This window comes from Gymnoscopelus microlampas (genome assembly GCF_963454915.1).
Source record: "Gymnoscopelus microlampas genome assembly, chromosome: 17".
Classification (NCBI taxonomy): domain Eukaryota; kingdom Metazoa; phylum Chordata; class Actinopteri; order Myctophiformes; family Myctophidae; genus Gymnoscopelus; species Gymnoscopelus microlampas.
Genome location: NC_139954.1, coordinates 2920481 through 2938961, shown reverse-complemented (window position 1 = coordinate 2938961; position 18481 = coordinate 2920481). Strand labels below are relative to the sequence as shown.

Below are 18481 nucleotides of genomic sequence, written 5' to 3'. Positions count from 1 at the left end.
AGGCCCCATAGCCCGGAGGAACAAAACAGAAAGCTCTGTTAAACAACAAAAACACGCTGTTTCTCAACTTAACTTTGCAACGTTAGCACGGAGCAGTTTCACTACAATTTAAAGTAGCTTTGCCTTTAGTAATGGAACGAGAACCATAACAACCAACAGCACCAGTCCAACCGCTGAACCATCAGCAACAACATTAGCAGCACAGCATAGCAGCAGCATAGAAGAACAGCAGCCTTTAGTAGATAAACAAACGCAACGCCATACAACCTGGCCTCATCACAGTATAGACAGCAGCGTATGAGCAGAAAAGCATGATTCAAGCAGCATGTATTAGTAACACCAGCAACTTCTGAACAGGGGAGCATGATAGCATAGCTCCAGTAACAACCAAACAACCAGCCAGGAACGCTAACGCTGCAATGCAGCGGCTGCCTACAACACCTATGAAACAAAGCAGACAGAACACAGATGAAGGTGAGCTTAAATAACCCGCCCGATTGGACAACTGACTGACGTGACTGCCACGTCAGAGTATGACGTACTGTATGGGTCTGCATGACGCTGTAACCAGCCTCATAGAATGAGCAATGCATGTAACCTATCTCGAGTGTATGCTGCCAGAACTAACTCGCAGGCTACGTATCATTTCTTAAACTGACCACGGATGTCATGTTTCTCTTTTTTGTAGTACCTCCCTACTGCATAGCATGTCTCCCCTTGCCCTAGATCAGAGACAATGAAAGTCTTCACTGAGAAAATGCTCTCCTCACGATCATTTAGAATGTCCGTATAGGAATTTCTCCGGAAAGTACGAGTGTAGTTTGCAGAATGAATAATTTCACTGTTAACAACAGCTCTGCTGAAATATCTTACAGGGACTCTATGTACAGAACAGGAGATGCTACTCAAGGCCAAAAAATCATCAATTTTCATCATGCTTATTTTTGGCCTGCCAAGAGATGTAACACCATGAGAGCGAGTTACTTCTTGCATTTGTTTTTTCTGATTGGAAAAGGACTCAAACAGAGCCAAGCACTCATCGGAAGCTCCCTCCATGGCTTTCTTGGCAAGTGATGGCAATGCCATCTGTAGCCAAACGTTTTTTTAAGATTTGCTGAGAAACACTTTGACTGCTCTTGATCATGTCTAACATGACCCCATTGTATGACTCAAACACAAATGAAGACTGTGCCCAGAGGGGACCCCAGTTCCTCACAGTATTTGGCAGGTGAAGGCACAAAAGTGAACATTGAAAGTTACATTACTGGTCCCATAAAGGAGCTCCATTTCTTTGACAAACTCAGTAAGCAACTGCTCAGATTCAGAAATGTGCAGTGCTGTTATCTCTTTACCAAGCAGTAGAGAAACCCCCTTAACCAACTTGAACCAGTGCTTAAAGTATTTCTCAGGTAAGACTCCCTTCAGTGTTGGTACACTGTAATAAAACAGCCACATGGCCCACTCATGTGCCTTCCAGAATTTCCTCTCTGTAAGTGAGCGGGGAACACAAGACACATTACAGGGGGGTTTAATTCTAGTTAAAGTCTAATCTATCTGTTCTATTGAGCGTCCTAGGTACCATTGAGATTGATAGTTCTCAGAATTAAACCACAGTGTTGTTATGCTTCTAGTAACTCCAAGCAGCACACTGTGCATGTAATCTGGAACACAGCCATCAATGATGAATGGGGGAGACAAGACAAAATACTAGGCCCTTTGACACCATGTGTGGGTTTTCCCAAGAGAGCCTGTTCAACCAAATCATCAGTTTGAAAGGTTTAACCACTACATGTCCTCTATGTGTGCTTTATCATTACAGAAATGTTATCAAATATGTGTTGTACTTACCCCATAACTACTGTGAACAATACAGTCATTTTACAGACTTTATACCTTGTATACTTGTATTACTACAGGGTACATGAGTAAGTATTAATTGTACAGTCTGCATACATTGTATTATTATTATTATTATTATTATTATCATTAGTTGTTTTTGTGTTGTCATTATAAAATGATGATTGTATACAGTGACCCAGAAGTATATAGTATAAAACAGGTTAAAATAGTCATATTTGTTATGCTATATGAACCAGTATGTTGACTGGGGTCCCCCCTCCCTGTTTTCCTCTACACCAAATCTTTCGCCAAATTAGCTGGGACCCCCCTGAAACACCCTAAACTAAAGGACCCCTAGTATGTTATTGTTTTTAAATTAGAGTCTGCAGACAGAGATTTGTATTTATCTGGAGACTCTTTGGTTGTTGAGACGATACTGCCTAATATAATGTTTTACATATCCTCTCCTGTCTTTTCAGGCCCTTTGCACTGCACACAGAGTGGGGGAGTGTTTACCAATGAATGACATTGTTTCATTCATAAATGCTGAGTTTCTTCAACTACCAAACACATGAGATGCACCAAACAGATATCAGTATATCAATCATGGTGTCTCTAGTTAGTTCTTAATTTGCCATATTGTAGATCAGTGGATCTCCTTGTAGGGTTTGGGGACCTCCAGGGGTCATTGAACATTGAATCACAATTTCACTGTGATCTCCATACCTACAGTACATGGACAGTAAATGTATTATGGACCGACAATTTGACTGAATCATTCCTAATAACATAAATGTCCTTCGATTTGGGTTCCAGAGATAAACATCTTGTCAAATGGTGGTTTGTGGTCTAATCTAATGCAAATCTAATGTGGGGTCCTTGAAATTAGAGAGTTTGAGAATCACATGTAGATCAACGACAACCAAGTCTAGATTGGGGGATACTTGGAGACAATGACACACCTAAAGTGTGTGTAGATTATCTGTGCTGTGCCAAGTGGGCCGGCTGGCACATTTGAAATGCAAATAAGACAACAATAAGGTGTGTGTGTGTGTGTGTGTGTGTGTGTGTGTGTGTGTGTGTGTGTGTGTGTGTGTGTGTGTGTGTGTGTGTGTGTGTGTGTGTGTCTTGGAGAGGAGAAAAAACACCTCCCAGCTCCTCCAGTCAGAGACCATTTCAATGTAAAAGGCTCATAACAAAAGACACCTAGATGATGATGATGGGCCATCATCAGAGATATGTACATAGAGACAAGTTGACAATGTCTTCATCAACATGCTGACTGTTCTTCGCCAAAGAAAGCAAACCTCAAGATGTTAACAGTTTATTTCCAAAGTGATCAAATTATTTTGGTCGATAAAATGGTCTGTTTAGATGATGAAAAGGGTTAGTCTACTAAATACTAAATACTATTAAAACACACATGAGGACTCATACAGGTGAAACGCCCTGTACCTGTACAGTTTGTGGTAAAGGCTGTGTTAGCACAAGTCATCTTAAAATACACATGCTAATTTTATGGAACCCCCATATAAAGTTAACTAATATTGTAGTTCTGTATGTCAATCAGTATGCAGATTTTTAACATCTGCACAACATGTTGCTCTGGGTATTGAAATGAAAGTAAAGACATTGTTGGTAATTCAAGAATTAAGCTCATTCACATGCTACGTAAAAGAAGAACAAAATCACTGAAATAATGTCATTCATTAGTAAACACTCCCACTATGTGTGCAGTGCTGATAAAACCCAGAATTCAGCACATTTTCTAAAACGAAAAGGGGTGGCATCACAGCGTATCATTGTAATGTCCACCAAACACACTTGTTTTCACAGTGAAGTAACATTTTGTTAGCTGAACTGACAATTCCACAGAAGAACTTGATCATATAGCTAAACCTCAAAATTCACTTTTGCCTCATCACAAAGAAGTGAGTGAAATCTGTCATCATGGGTTTGCTTTCTTTAGTAAAAGAAAAACAGTCAACATGTTGATGAAACAAAAGACATTGGAACTCGCATATATGTAAATGTTTCTCTGATGATGACCCATCATTACACTGTCTTTTGTTATGAGCCTTTCACATTGAAATGGACCCTGACTGCAGTGACTGGATGAATGTGAGGAGGTGGGAGGAGGTGTTTCTCCTCTTCAAGATAAAAGGTGTTTTTTTACTACAAATCTCCACTCTGTCCCCCTGCTCAGACTCCAGGACACACCACAGTTAAACTCTCAGGACTCACAGTGAAGGAGGACAGACTTTATAGGAGGCTCTATCTTCCCTTACACACTTCTTCCACCAGGGGGCGAAAGGCAGTAAGAAGGCAACGGTGCCTGGGTCATTCTATAGACCCCTTAACAGACGACGTCACACTGATAAGAACCAGTATGCGTGCAACCAGTATGCGCTAAATGAAACCCATTCTATCAGGTCTCGCCAGGACGTGCCACACTAGCCAACACACAAGAGGGGGTTGGGGTGTGCTGAAACTAGCGCACCCCGAAACAACAGGTTGGAAATTGATTGCGTGAAACAATCACCTGCGCATCCAGTCTCAATGTTAGTAAACAATTAATTGGTCTATGCGCATGTGTGAAACAGTTGACCCAGAAGTAATTGCGTGTTGTGATTTCGGTGAAAAACGTGTCATAAAGGGGGTAAAAACGTGTCAAATGGAGTCTGTACGGCTGAAGATAAATGAACACATGTCGTCGGTGGGACAGGAGATATTGTGTGTTTTGGACAAACAGCAGTGTGGTGCTGATGTTTGTTGTGTGAAGCTTGTCAGGGTGTTTGTGTTGGAGCGCCTCAGTGCGGCTGCAGAGTTCATGTGCGACCTCTTCCAGAGAGAAATAGAGACACTAGAAACTCTGCTGGAGAAAAAAAACAAACTGCTGGACATTGATTTTGGACATCGATCTACACACTGCAGGTATGTCTGTTGCACACACATCAAACTACACACTGCAGGTAGTCACACACACACACACACACACACACACACACACACACACACACACACACACACACACACACACACACACACACACACACACACACACACAACATTAAACTACACACTGCAGGTATCTGTTACACACACAACATCAATCTACACATTGCAGGTATGTCTGTTACACAAACAGCTGCAAGCAACTCTTAGATCCTATTTTTAGCGGTGCCAACCGCTCTACACTTGACTCTGTCCGTATGAGCTTCCGTATGTTATGTCCGTCCGCCCGTTTAGAGCACGGGATTTGAAACAGCTATAACTCCAGTTTACAGCATGCCACCAAGTCCAAATTTGGTATGTGCACTTAGACCACCAATAGGGACGAGCATGAATTGCTGCAGCCCCGCCCCCTCTGTCTTCCCATTGGCTGGCCTTTAAACAGCCATAACTCAAGTTCGCAGCATGCTACGGAGTACAAATTTTGTACATGGACTAAAACCACCAATAGGGACGAACTGTAATTAATTAAGCCCCGCCCCCTCTGTCTGCCCATTGGCTGGGCTTTACACAGCCATCATTCCAGTTTGCAGCATGCTACCAAGTACAAATTTGGTAAGTGGATTCAGACCACCAATAGGGACGAACTGAAATGAGTTAAGCCCCGCCCCAAAGGCACCGCTTCCTTCACACAGGTTGTGATTTTTTATATCTGGACTCTAGAGTTTTAATACCAACCCTTGACAGCTCATACATCCAAACAGAAAAGTCCTATCTGATTGTATTAAACAACGTTAAACTCACCAACATTGTAGCTGTAAAGAAATCTTGAATTACCCTCTTACTATCTGCAAAGTTTTTGTTTAATAAAAATCCACCATAGCCATGTTATGAGCTTTTCTGTCAATAAATTCAGTGCAATTTCTAAGTGTTGGAGTTTGGAAGCACTCGTTTTCAATAACGAAACGTCCTGCTGCCTCCTGAGTACGTGATTTCCATTTGGTAACTCTAGATGGAGCCGCACTGTTCCCATGTGAATCCTGAGATTCACATCCTGATTTTCACTGTTGTATTATAGCAGCTGTTCATTTTTTTAACATGTCGTTGCTGTCGGGCAGAAACCTTGTATCTCCATATTTTAACCTTTTTAAGTAATTTTTTTCTCGTAAATTATTGTCCACCTGGTTTCCACCTGACTACAATTTTCTTGTACAGTTTGTGATAAAAGCTTTGCCAGCACAAGTAATCTAAACAAACACATGAGGACTCATACAGGGGAAAGCCGTTAGTTGAAGTTAGTCACACACAGACACACATATGATCATTCAGTCTAATCCAGGATGCCAATGACAATGATACTAAAGCAGAGGAATCTGACAATATCAACATGACTGAATAAAATAAACATTTGTTTCTGTATGTAGATTTTTGTTCTATCTTGTGTATGGATCTTATTTTCAATTCAACATGATGTAATTTCCATTGCTTGTTTTTTATAATCTTTTATTGTTCCCTCCAGCCTATAGGTTATTGGTAGAACAACATGAGCACCACTGTCTGTCCACATTTGTCGGGCGGGATTAAAACGAGTCTTGTTCATTATTATTAAGGTTTCGAAGCCTTATTGCATTCCTTGGCTTTCACTATTATTTTATTATTATTAAGGTTTCGAGAGCCTATCTGGCTTCGAAGCCTTATTGGGATACTAGGCTTTCTTATTATTATTAAGGTTTCGAGGCCATCAGGCTCGAAGCCTTTCTTGGGATACTAGGCTTTCTTTATTAAGGTTTCGAGAGCCTATCAGGCTTCGAAGCCTTATTGCATTCCTTGGCTTTCACTATTATTATTATTCTTCCGCCGTTTTTGCCAGTTCTGGCCTAACCGCGTGGTCACTTTTTATGAAATTCGGCAATATGACTAGTGGGCTATGCCAAACGGCGAAAACCCGAAACTCACAACCATTGGCCAAAGGGTGGCGCTGGTAGCACTCAATTGAAATATGCCAACTTTGAACAGGTACAACTCATGCCCTGTTTGACCCACAGCCATGAAACTTCGATGCACACATGCGTCTCCTCATGCATAACAACTTTCACTGTTTGACTTTTGACCTCTGACCTTTAGATCTCCCACCATTTCGAATTCTATGAAAAGCAGTAAAAAGCAGTAAAAGTCCATAGCTTTCTGGGATCTTTGAGCAATCTGCACGAAACTGTCTACACATGAACTTTGGACCAATGCCGACAAACGTGAGCAAGCGGATTTTCCATAAGTGAAAACGTTAAGCTTTAATAAGCCAATGAAAATTGCAGTTTTATGACAATTATTCATCTGCCCCTAACACATACATGCAGAATGACATTTGTTTGACACTTTGCAATATTGTAGAGGGTCATTCCAAGTATCACTGAAACCAATCTTACTCCAATTGGTCAAAGGGGGCGCTATAGCAATTTTTTGAAAATGCAAACTTTAAACAGGCAAAAGTCATGCCTCGTTTGGCCGACAGCCGTTAAACCTGCTTACACATGTGCCTTGACTCATGAGGAACACATGTATCACTTTGATCAGTAAGCTCTGCCCTTAGATTGTCTTTAATTTTGAGCAGTTTGAAAAACATTTAAATCCAGGATTTCTGAGCAATTTGTGTGAAACTGTGTCAAATAAATGTTTGAGGCCCTTTTTCACAGGTTCAAGTGTGTTGGTTCAATAGCTTGATCGCTTAATCATCTGCCTTGAAACCACAGGGTAGCCGGTTCGAATCCCACCTCATGTAGACTTAATTATAATTGCATTGCACACAACATGACTGTATCAATGAATACATGTGCAATTGTTAAAGATGACGAGAAATGCATACTTGAGAGTAGTTATTTTCAATGTATGACGTACTTCATTCGCCCTTTTGTTTTGTTTTGTTGGATTCTCCCTTTTCACTGTCTAAGGTTGTGTATTGAATAGCTCCATCAGTAGAGTGTGAGTCTCATGTGCCGAAGGTCCCTGGTTCAAATCCCACTTATTACAGTTCACATTTAAATTGTATTGTAATTGCATTGTACAAAACATGACCCTGTTAATTCAGACATGTGCAATGTTTAGACAATAACACGAAATGCTTTTGAGAGTAGTTGTTTTTTATGTATGACATACTTTCTTGTGAAAATAGCCGATCTACAATCTCACACCTTTTTAGATAGCAACGCGTTGTGAGCTTGTAGATCGACTATTTTCCACTAGTTTCCATTCCGAAATATATTGAGCAGTTTGAAAAACATTTAAACCAAGGATTTCTGACTAATTTGCGTGATGTGTGTGTGAACTCCCTTTTCACTAGTACAGGTCTGTTGGCCCAATGGCTTAATCATCTGCCTTGATACCGCAGAGTCGCCGGTTCAAATCCCACGTCATGCAGACTTCAACTCAATTGCATTGCACACAACATGATTGTATCAATGAATAAACATGCAATGGAAAAAGGAAATGCTTATTGAGAGTAGTTATTTTCAATGTATGATGTACTTCATTCCCTCTTTTGTTTTGTTTTGTAGGATTCTCCTTTTTAACTGACTAAGGCTGTGCATTGAATAGCTTGATCAATATACTGTTAGTCTCATGTGCCAGAGGTCCATGGTTCAAACCCCACTCGTCACAGTTTACATTTAAATTGCATTGTACAAAACATGACCCTGTTAATTCAGACATGTGCAATTTTTAAACAATAACATGAAATGCTTTTGAGAGTAGTTGTTTTTTATGTATGACATACTTTCTTGTGAAAATAGCTGATCTACAATCTCACACCGGAAGAACCTATAGGACGGAAAAACCTATAGATATCAACAGACACCATCAGGGAGGCCATATCTTTAGCTCAATGAGAAGAGAGGCAGCCTGTGAATCCATAGGTCGCTGGTTCGATCCCTGTCCCCAACAATGCGTTGAGGTGATCATCATTTGGAATTCCCCCTATTCTCATGGATTGGATCCACCCCTCTCACCTGCTCTCACTCATCACCAATCACACCTGCCACATGCACAGTACAATTTTTAGGTACTTTTACTTTACTACTCTACTCTACTACAATTACAGCAGATGACAGCTTTAGTTACTTGTTACTTTGCAGATGTAATTATTAATACAACACCTACAGTAACCACATACAGCCGATCTACAATGTGACGCGTTATGAGCTTGTATGTATATAATAAGCAACCCATGCTGTATGATAACTTACCACATATGGCTCAGTCTGTACTGTGGCCATAGCTGAGTGGTTAGTGAGCCCACCTAGGGAGCCAGAGGCCCTGGTTGCCCCAGGTACGATTCCAGGCCAGGCCAGCAAATGTGTCGATGAAATGAAATTTGTCCCTGAGCAAGACTCTTAACCCCTAATTGCTCACAGGCCCTCATTGGAAACACTCTCTCTCTCTCTCTCTCTCTCTGCCACTCTGTCACTGTCTGTCTGCCAGTCTGCCACTCTGTCACTGTCTGTCTGCCTGCCAGTCTGCCATTCTGTCACTGTCTGTCTGTCTGCCAGTCTGCCACTCTGCCACTCTTTCACTCTGTCACAGTCTGTCTGTCTGCCAGTCTGTCACTGTCTGTCTGTCTGCCAGTCTGCCACTCTGTCACTGTCTGTCTGTCTGCCAGTCTGCCAGTCTGCCACTCTGTCACAGTCTGTCTGTCTGCCAGTCTGCCACTCTGTCACTGTCTGTCTGTCTGTCTGCCAGTCTGCCAGTCTGCCACAGTCTGTCTGTCTGCCAGTCTGCCAGTCTGCCACTCTGTCACTGTCTGCCAGTCTGCCACTCTGCCACTCTGTCACAGTCTGTCTGTCTGTCTGTCTGTCTGTCTGTCTGTCTGTCTGTCTGTCTGTCTGCCACTCTGTCACAGTCTGCCACTCTGTCACAGTCTGCCAGTCTGCCAGTCTGCCACTCTGTCACAGTCTGCCAGTCTGCCACTCTGTCACTGTCTGTCTGTCTGTCTGCCAGTCTGCCAGTCTGCCACAGTCTCTCTGTCTGCCAGTCTGCCAGTCTGCCACTCTGTCACAGTCTGCCAGTCTGCCACTCTGTCACAGTCTGCCAGTCTGCCAGTCTGCCACTCTGTCACTGTCTGTCTGTCTGCCAGTCTGCCAGTCTGCCACTCTGTCACAGTCTGTCTGTCTGCCAGTCTGCCACTCTGTCACAGTGTGCCAGTCTGCCAGTCTGCCAGTCTGCCACTCTGTCACAGTCTGCCAGTCTGCCACTCTGTCACAGTCTGCCAGTCTCCCACTCTGTCACAGTCTGCCAGTCTGCCACAGTCTGCCAGTCTGCCACTCTGTCACAGTCTGCCAGTCTGCCAGTCTGCTAGTCTGACAGTCTGCCACTCTGTCACAGTCTGCCACTCTGTCACAGTCTGCCAGTCTGTCACAGTCTGCCAGTCTGCCAGTCTGCCACTCTGTCACTGTCTGTCTGTCTGCCAGTCTGCCAGTCTGCCACAGTCTGTCTGTCTGCCAGTGTAATTATCCATTTCTAATCTGACACACAAAACACAGCAAAGTAAGTTAAGACACCCACCTCTCTCTGTGAGGAAGTAAAACTCTGACTCAGATACTGCATAATATATCTAGAGAACGGACGGCCCCATGGCCTGATTCATTATTCTGATCATAGAGTTATAATATATCTAGAGAACGGACGGCCCCGCCCCCACCTACTCGTTTCAATGGCCCAATTCCAAACCACCCCCTCACTGACTCATTGACTTGGGTGCGCGTTCATGTGAGCTCCGTAAGGGCTTGAGGGTTGTTCCAAATGAAATCGGAAAGTCAGCCTGAAGTCAGCGAGGGCTCGGGAACGCCCCTTTCTGCACCCTTTCGGTAAGTCAGTACCTTTGGAGACTTTGGCAAAGAAATTGCCCACAATACATTGCGTAGTGGGAGTTACCACGGCCAGTCTTTTTTTTTTTTTTTACAAATTATGGGGCCAGGCTTCCAGCATGGACCCATATTGTTATTCGCATTATTTCCGTTTCTTCTTCTTCTGCCACTTTTGGCAGTTCTGGCTGAACCGTGCAGTCGCTTTTTATGAAACTCGGCCATATGATAGATGGTCATGAAAAACGATCAAGAAATAATTCTCACAATCTTTCGTCAAAAGGTGGCGCTATAGCACTCAATTGAAAAATGCCAACTTTGAACAGGTACAACTCATGCCGTGTTTGACCTACAGCCATGAAACTTCGATGCACACATGCGTCTCCTCATGCTGAACAACTTTCACCCTCTGAATTTTGACCTCTGACCTTTAGATCTCCCACCATTTGGAATTATATGAAAAACAGTTAAAACCTATCTCCTCCTGGGATTTTTGAGTAATCTGCACGAAACTTTTTACACATGAACTTTGGACCTATACCAAAAAAACGTTTGCAAAATATCTTCCATAAGTGAAAAAATGAAGCTTTAATGAGCCAATGAATATTGCAGTTTTATGACAATTATTCATCTGCCCCTAACACATACATGCAGACTTACCATTCTTTGAAACTTTGCAGAAATGTAAAGGGCCATTCCAAATATCACTGAAACCAATCTTACTCCAATTGGTCAAACGGGGGCGCTATAGCAATTTTTTGAAAATTGAAACTTTAAACAGGCAAAAGTCATGCCTCATTTGGCCGACAGCCATTAGACCTGCTTACACATGTGCCTTGACTAATGAGGAACACATCTATCACGTTGACCAGTAAGCACCGCCCTTAGATTGTCCGCAATCTTGAGCAGTTTGAAAAACACTTAAACCCAGGATTTTTCAGCTATTTGCGTGAAACTGTATGATCTGTGTGATCTCCTTTTTCACAGGTTCTTGTCTGTTGGTGGCTTCTCGCTTAAATGTGTGCCCCACAACCTGAAGGTCACCAGTTCAAGCCTCACTTGGTGCAGACTTCATCTAAGTTGCATTTCACACAACATGACTATCAATGAATACATCTGCAATTGTTAAAGATAACATGAAATACTTAATTGAGTGTTTTTTACATACAGCTGATCTACAATCTCACAACTTTTCAGATAGCAATGAGAGTATGTTTTTTCAATGTATAACATACTTCATTGTGAAAATAGCCAATGTACAATCTGACAACTTTTAATGGTTTGTGAGCTTGTAGATCGGCTACTTTCACTAATTTTGGTTCTGAGGAGATGTACAATTTCTTCATTGGTAAATGGTTTGTGAACGAGTGATCTTAGTGTTAGTGAAACAGGGGCTTGGGTCATGACAGAAGGCAAGAGTTTGTGATCCTCAACAGACAATATCAGCCTTGACAAAGATATAGCACTATAGGTAGTGTTGCAGCTACCTAAGAGTGCTTCATGACCGTAAGGTTGCCGGTTCAAGCCTCACTTGATGCAGACTCATTTAAGTTGAAATGCAAAAAACATGACTCAATCTATTCCGTTTCCATGGCGCTCTCTCTCTCTCTTCAATCTATTCCATGTCTTTCTCTTCAATCTATTCCGTTTCCATGTCTCTCTCTCTGTCTCTTCAATCTATTCCATTTGTCTCTCTCTATGTCTCTTCTATCTATCTATCTATCTATCTCTATGTCTCTTCTATCTATCTATCCATCTATCTCTATGTCTCTTCTATCTATCTATCTATCTATCTATCTCTCTCTCTCTCTCTCTCTCTCTCTCTCTCTCTCTCTCTCTCTCTCTCTCTCTCTCTCTCTCTCTCTCTCTCTCTCTCTCTCTCTCTCTCTCTCTCTCTCTCTCTCTCTCTCTCTCTCTCTCTCTCTCTCTCTCTCTCTCTCTCTCTCTCTCTCTCTCTCTCTCTCTCTCTCTCTCTCTCTCTCTCTCTCTCTCTCTCTCTCTCTCTCTCTCTCTCTCTCTCTCTCTCTCTCTGAGGGGTGGCCATAGCTGAGTGGTTAGTGAGCCCGCCTAGGGAGCCAGAGACTCTGGTTGCCCCAGGTACGATTCCAGGCCAGGTCAGCAAATGTGTCGATGAAATGAAATTTGTCCCTGAGCAAGACTCTTAACCCCTAATTGCTCACAGGCACTCATTGGAAACAAGACCGCAAGGACTTTCATGAACTGACCTGTTAAAGGAATTATCATTTCTCTTTCTCTCTCCTGGCCCCATATTATCGCTGCTTGCAGCTATATTCTTTATTTATATTCTCATGAATTACAGGACAATACAAAACGAACAAACACAAACATACACAAACAAAGAAGTTATCAATACATCTATATAACATCATCAGAGCCAGGGGGATTTACTAACAGAAAACATTAAAGAGTGAACACAAAAAGACAGTTCTTGCAGCTTTCTTATTTTTTGAGTCATAAATTGTTTTCATGTACTGCCTGGCTTCAATCTCAAATACAAAGAATGAGGGTTTACTTTGGAATGGCTAAATTTGGATTTATGTATATGAAATTTAGCTAGAATAATGATCAAATTAATTATGAATTCCTAATTTTTCTTCTTATTACACTATTATTACTGAAGCACGGCCAGTCAGTCTGTCGTCAAGGTAACGTGGATTTACAAGCTGTGAGCTTGTAGATCTGCTATTTTCACAACTTTTGCCTCTTTCTTACCTCCATGGAGTTATCACCGCATATGAAAACATGAATTAAAATGATAGATTTGTGCTACATCTGTGTATTACTTTTGATGCAGTAATGGTATTTTTCATGTTTTAGAATGTATTAAAAAGGTCCCCCCCCCCTTCCAATTAAAAACTAAAATCATGTAGGGGGGTCCCGACCCACAGGTTGAGAACCACTGATTTAGACCTGTGTGTTCATATTTACGTCTGACACCGCTCATCTGGTCTTTGTCGCCCTCATGTGGACAACATATATGACAATATATACATGAATAAATACAAGTATAAATCGTCAATAAATCCACTGTTCACTCAGTTCATAATAATTAATAACGCAACATCAATATGGCGCTTATTTCTATAATAGGCTATATAAGTTATTAAAATATTCAAGCTCACCATGAGATTGTAGCCTAGATGTTTTCATGAGGGCGACAAAGATAATTGAATAAAACCAGATGATGTCGTACAGTGTTGTAAACATGAACACATTGTTACATTTATCACTGTTTTAGTTTAATGTTACAAGTGCAGGACATTTTACATCATTTAATTGAAAAGCTAGCTAGCAGGCTAGCAGTCACAGAATTCGATAGACCACCGATTTCAATGTAACACACCGGAAATCTCAACAATAATTGGGTTACTTCCTGAACGTCACAGAAATCGATAGATCAACGATTTCAATGTAACACACCGGAAATCTCAACCATAATTGGGTGACTTCAGCGCTATTACGACACAGGTTGAGTTTCTGCATTCCATTCTGATGTTTAGGAACATTATAAAACTATCAACATTTACATAGTTATTGTCTCTCATTAGAAACGCCAGTAGGATTCATAGTTAAAGCTTATTATTGCTTTAAACCATCCAGTCACGTGGTTACACTGCTAACAACATGAAGAATGTTTGATCTATTCTACAATTTGCCTTAATCACCACAAGATGGCGGTAAAGACTATATTTTTGCTTATATATTTTAAATTGAGCTTTGAAATGAAGGGAAACAATTTTGTCTGTGATTAGCTAGTTAGTTAGTTAGTTAGTTAGTTAGTTAGTTAGTTAGTTAGTTAGTTGGTTAGCCGACTGTTAGAAGCATCTAAGCAGCAAAAGAACAAAGTGACATTATGAACTTGACAGAGAGAATTCCAGAGGACACATTACATACATGTTGTAAGTGTAGAAGAACATATAGAACATGAATTCTTATTAAGAGCTGTACTGTATGTGAATCAGTGACGTCATGGTGATATAAATGCTATCATTACAGCTTTGTTTACATCTTTACTAGAACGTTAATCATTTAATTCACTGTGTCGCTGAAAACCCGGCAGAAGTGGATGTCATTATTATCATTATCATTATTATTATTATTATTATTATTACCCTTATCATAATTCCCTCCAGGTGTGCTCACTAATTAGATATTATTAAATGATTTCTCTGTTTTTTTTATGACATTTTCCATGAAATGATGTTAGATTGCTCTCTGATAAACAGTGTTATGGAACTTAACGGAATGTCAGGACCTGTTGGGAGACACGGTAGACTTAAATAGAAATGTAATATTATTAACACAGGAAAGCAATGTGAATGATGAATATTCAGATCATATAGTAGCAATAAATGCCAGCCAAGGAGATGTACATTACTTTCCCCAATTGATTCATGGTGTCATTGTTTTGTTCTTCTTTTTTTTCTTCTTCTGTTCTTGCTGTGCTTTTTCTGCCTTAATCAATAGTGATACGACACACTGTGAGAGAAGGGGAGTGTCACGCAGCAACTGTTCCCGGGAGGCCTGGGAATTGAACCGAAGACTCACTGTCAGGCATTAGAGTCTGTGTGGTACACTTCAATTTCAATTCAAAGGGCTTTATTGGCATGAGAAAACATACGTTTACATTGCCAAAGCAAAAAGCACAATACAGCAATACAATCAAAACAAAAAAAATATGTACATTTGAAAGTCAGAATCTTCAATACATCAATTTCAAAGTCTTTAGGGTGGTTGTGTTCCGTTTGATATCCTTCTCCTATCACAGCAACTCACAAATCTTGCTGCTGTGTTTGCACATTGTTGTACTTCGTACACACCCTAACCATTTGACCATCGGGTCACCATTTGATTTACTTTAAATGCCAGAGTAATAGTGTAATAGTGTGACGCTATCTGCCAGCGAAAACGAGCGATTTTACAGACCTTTAAAAAAATCATGGAATATTATCCGTGATCGCCGTCCGACTCCTCACGGAGATTGCGGGTCTGTCGTCATCATGCAGTGAAAGCATCATTCATATGGTAGCCAACAGCGCCAACTGGTGGGAAACCACTGAAAACACAAATCTCGTCGTTCTCGTCAGTGGCTTGGCAGAATAAGAGTTCACCCCATGTTTAACATTATCTTTACTCACTGATGCTCATTATTAGACGGCTCCACTTCCGTCTACTCACTCCCTCTGCGTTTCATTGGAGGGCTGTGGACCGTTCAGAAACCTGCCTACCAGTGACATCATCGGTAGACAGGTTTGGTCATTTCAAATATGTTTTTAAACTTTTATTCTAATCGTCTTACAATGAATGTAAAAGGAATCTCATGTCTTTATACTACGTCTGTTATTCACGTGTTCCCGAGAGCCGTCCGACCTGCCGACTTCAAACTCGGCGCGACTCGCCGACCCAAGGCGGTTGAGCGCACGGCGTGGAGTCAATCGGATAGGCGGTGTTACATATCTGTGTATCTAAGAATGGGTCTATTTATTATAATATTATTTACTGCACAGTTATCTGGTAGTCCCACTGACTCATGCATTCAGCTCAGGTCCTGTGTGGGAGGAGACCGTCCATCACAGGGACACAGAGAGCATTGGGGAACCAAGGGGGCCACGCGCGTGCACATGCGTGCCCTGAGTTTTGTTGCGTTTTTTTCCCCTTTTATTTTGGGTTAATTCTTACTTTAATTTGGTTAATTCGATACAAAAAATGTACTCCATGAAGTGTAGATGTGTGGCATAAAGGAAACGTCTCTCCATCGCGCACCTCTCCATTCAGAAATGGAAAACAAGAACCGTCGTCCTAAAACACCCTCGTCCCGGGTCTAATCCGGCGGCCTCGGACTCCGAAAAACAAAACGGGGCAGTGTGTTTTAGGACGAGCTTTCTGTTTTCCACCCGTGAAAAACCTTCCGTCGGAGGTTTTCTCTTTTTCTTTTTTCTTCATCCCAGAAGACATATCCAGTTCCCCCCATGGAACTGGATATGTCTAAACCCCCCCCCCCCCCTCCCACTGCGTCCCTGGTCCATCAAAAGCTGGACCAATCAGGAGGAAGCCTTCCCACTATTTAAGAGCTGTTAAGGCATAATATGTTGAGATCCGGTTGTCCAGAACAGCCAATCCAACTGCTATACGCCCATATATGGTCATGCGTATAGATGGGGGGCCGTCCGACTTCGATCTCGGCGTGTGCGTCGGCGAGGACTTTGAGGGAGTGCTCTGCCCGGCGTCCTGTCCTATTGAGGATAGGCGGTTGGTCAGTACCGTGGATCCGATCGATATGACCATATATAGGCATATATATGGAACATCCTGGTTGTCCAGGCTGTAGTTTCTATTGGCGTCCAATGAGACATACAGAATGAGTGAGCAGATTACTGTTCACTCACTGGGTTACTTGCAGTGGTGTAAAGTAACTAAGAACATTTACTCAACTACTATACGTAAGTACAATTTTGAGATATTTGTTCTTACTTTACGGGAGTATTTCCGATTTTAAATACTTTTACTTCTACTCCACTACATCTCAGAGACAAATATTATACTTTTGCTCTACTACAATTATTTGAAAACTTTAGTTACTAGTTACTTTGCAGATTTTGATTATTATTACAAAACCTACATTAACCACTTCAGCCCTATACATTTCTGCAATTTGAAAAAAGCAGATCTACAAGCTCACAATGAGTTGCATTGTGACGCATTGTGAGCTTGTAGATCTGCCATTTTCAAAAGTTTTTTTTATACATTTGAAACTTGTGAAACAGGACATTCTGCAAAATGAGTACTTTCTACTTTTGGTTCTTTAAGTGCATTTTGATACCAATACTTTTGTACTTTTACTCAAGTAAATGTTTAATTCTGGACTTTTACTTTTAGCAGAGTATTTCTACATTGCAGTATTGATACTTTTACTCAAGTTTTTACTCTGCAGCAAATCTAGAAAAGTGGTTGTGATTAAACAAACAGTACAGTACATAGGCTACTGTAGTACCACACAGTGACCAGTAGATGGCAGCATGAGACCAGGATTGTTCCTTAATGTTGTAGGAAGGGATATTAAAGGTTCTTCCCTTTATAAGAAACAGTATGACTGTAAACACTCTTTGTTCAGGCTCCATTTTGACACAGACAGCAACGTAGAAGAACAAACACATAAAGTTTAATGTAAGGTAAGTGTTTCAATAACATATTCTAGTTTTATTCCCTCTATGATGTAAGAGTTAATGTAGAGTCATTATTTTCATACTAGAACTAATCTAATCTGGTTTTCTAAACTTTAACCACCTAGCTTCACTATTCCAGGGCGGACTTTCTGTGAAAATAGCAGATCTACAAGCTCACAACGTGTTGCAGCGTGACATGTTGTGAGCTTGTAGATCTGTGAGGCCTTGAAGGCGTGAGACCTTGACTGTTTACACAAAGTTAAATATGTTAATCATTGTTGAGATTATCCTACATGTTTATAAATAACTCCTTGACAGTTAGTTTTTACTTTAGTAGCAAATACCACAATGTAAAAATACTTTGTACCAAGTAAAAGACCTGGATTTAAAATTCTACTTCAGTAAAAGTACAAATGTATTGGCATCACATTATACTTACAGTGCTAAAGTAAAAGTTCTAAGATTTTTCAAAGTGTGTCAAGCCTTTTTTGAAAAAAAGCAGATCTACAAGCTCACAACCCGTCACATAGCGACTCGTCGTGCGCTTGAACATCTGATATTTTCGGCAGAGATATTTGGCGTTCAGGGATATAGTATAGAGCCCTGTGGCCCTGTTCCAGAGCGTTAGTGGAATTAAAGGAATTCCACTGCCCTGTG

General features: G+C 41.2%; 1 long non-coding RNA gene and 1 pseudogene across 2 annotated transcripts in view; one reads left to right on the top strand and one right to left on the bottom strand.

Annotated features, from left to right (window-relative positions):
- LOC311065093 overlaps window positions 1–1145 on the bottom strand; it is a 442153-nt gene extending 441008 nt beyond the window's left edge. The window contains exon 1 of the long non-coding RNA XR_014602797.1: window positions 660–1145. This is a non-coding gene — a long non-coding RNA (uncharacterized lncRNA). The remainder of the gene's footprint in view (window positions 1–659) is intronic.
- A 16620-nt stretch (window positions 1146–17765) lies between these two features.
- Window positions 17766–18481, top strand: part of LOC311065083 (NACHT, LRR and PYD domains-containing protein 12-like) — a 64601-nt pseudogene continuing 63885 nt past the window's right edge. Inside the window, exon 1 of the transcript XR_014602925.1 lies at window positions 17766–17825. The product of XR_014602925.1 is annotated as an NACHT, LRR and PYD domains-containing protein 12-like (transcript). The remainder of the gene's footprint in view (window positions 17826–18481) is intronic.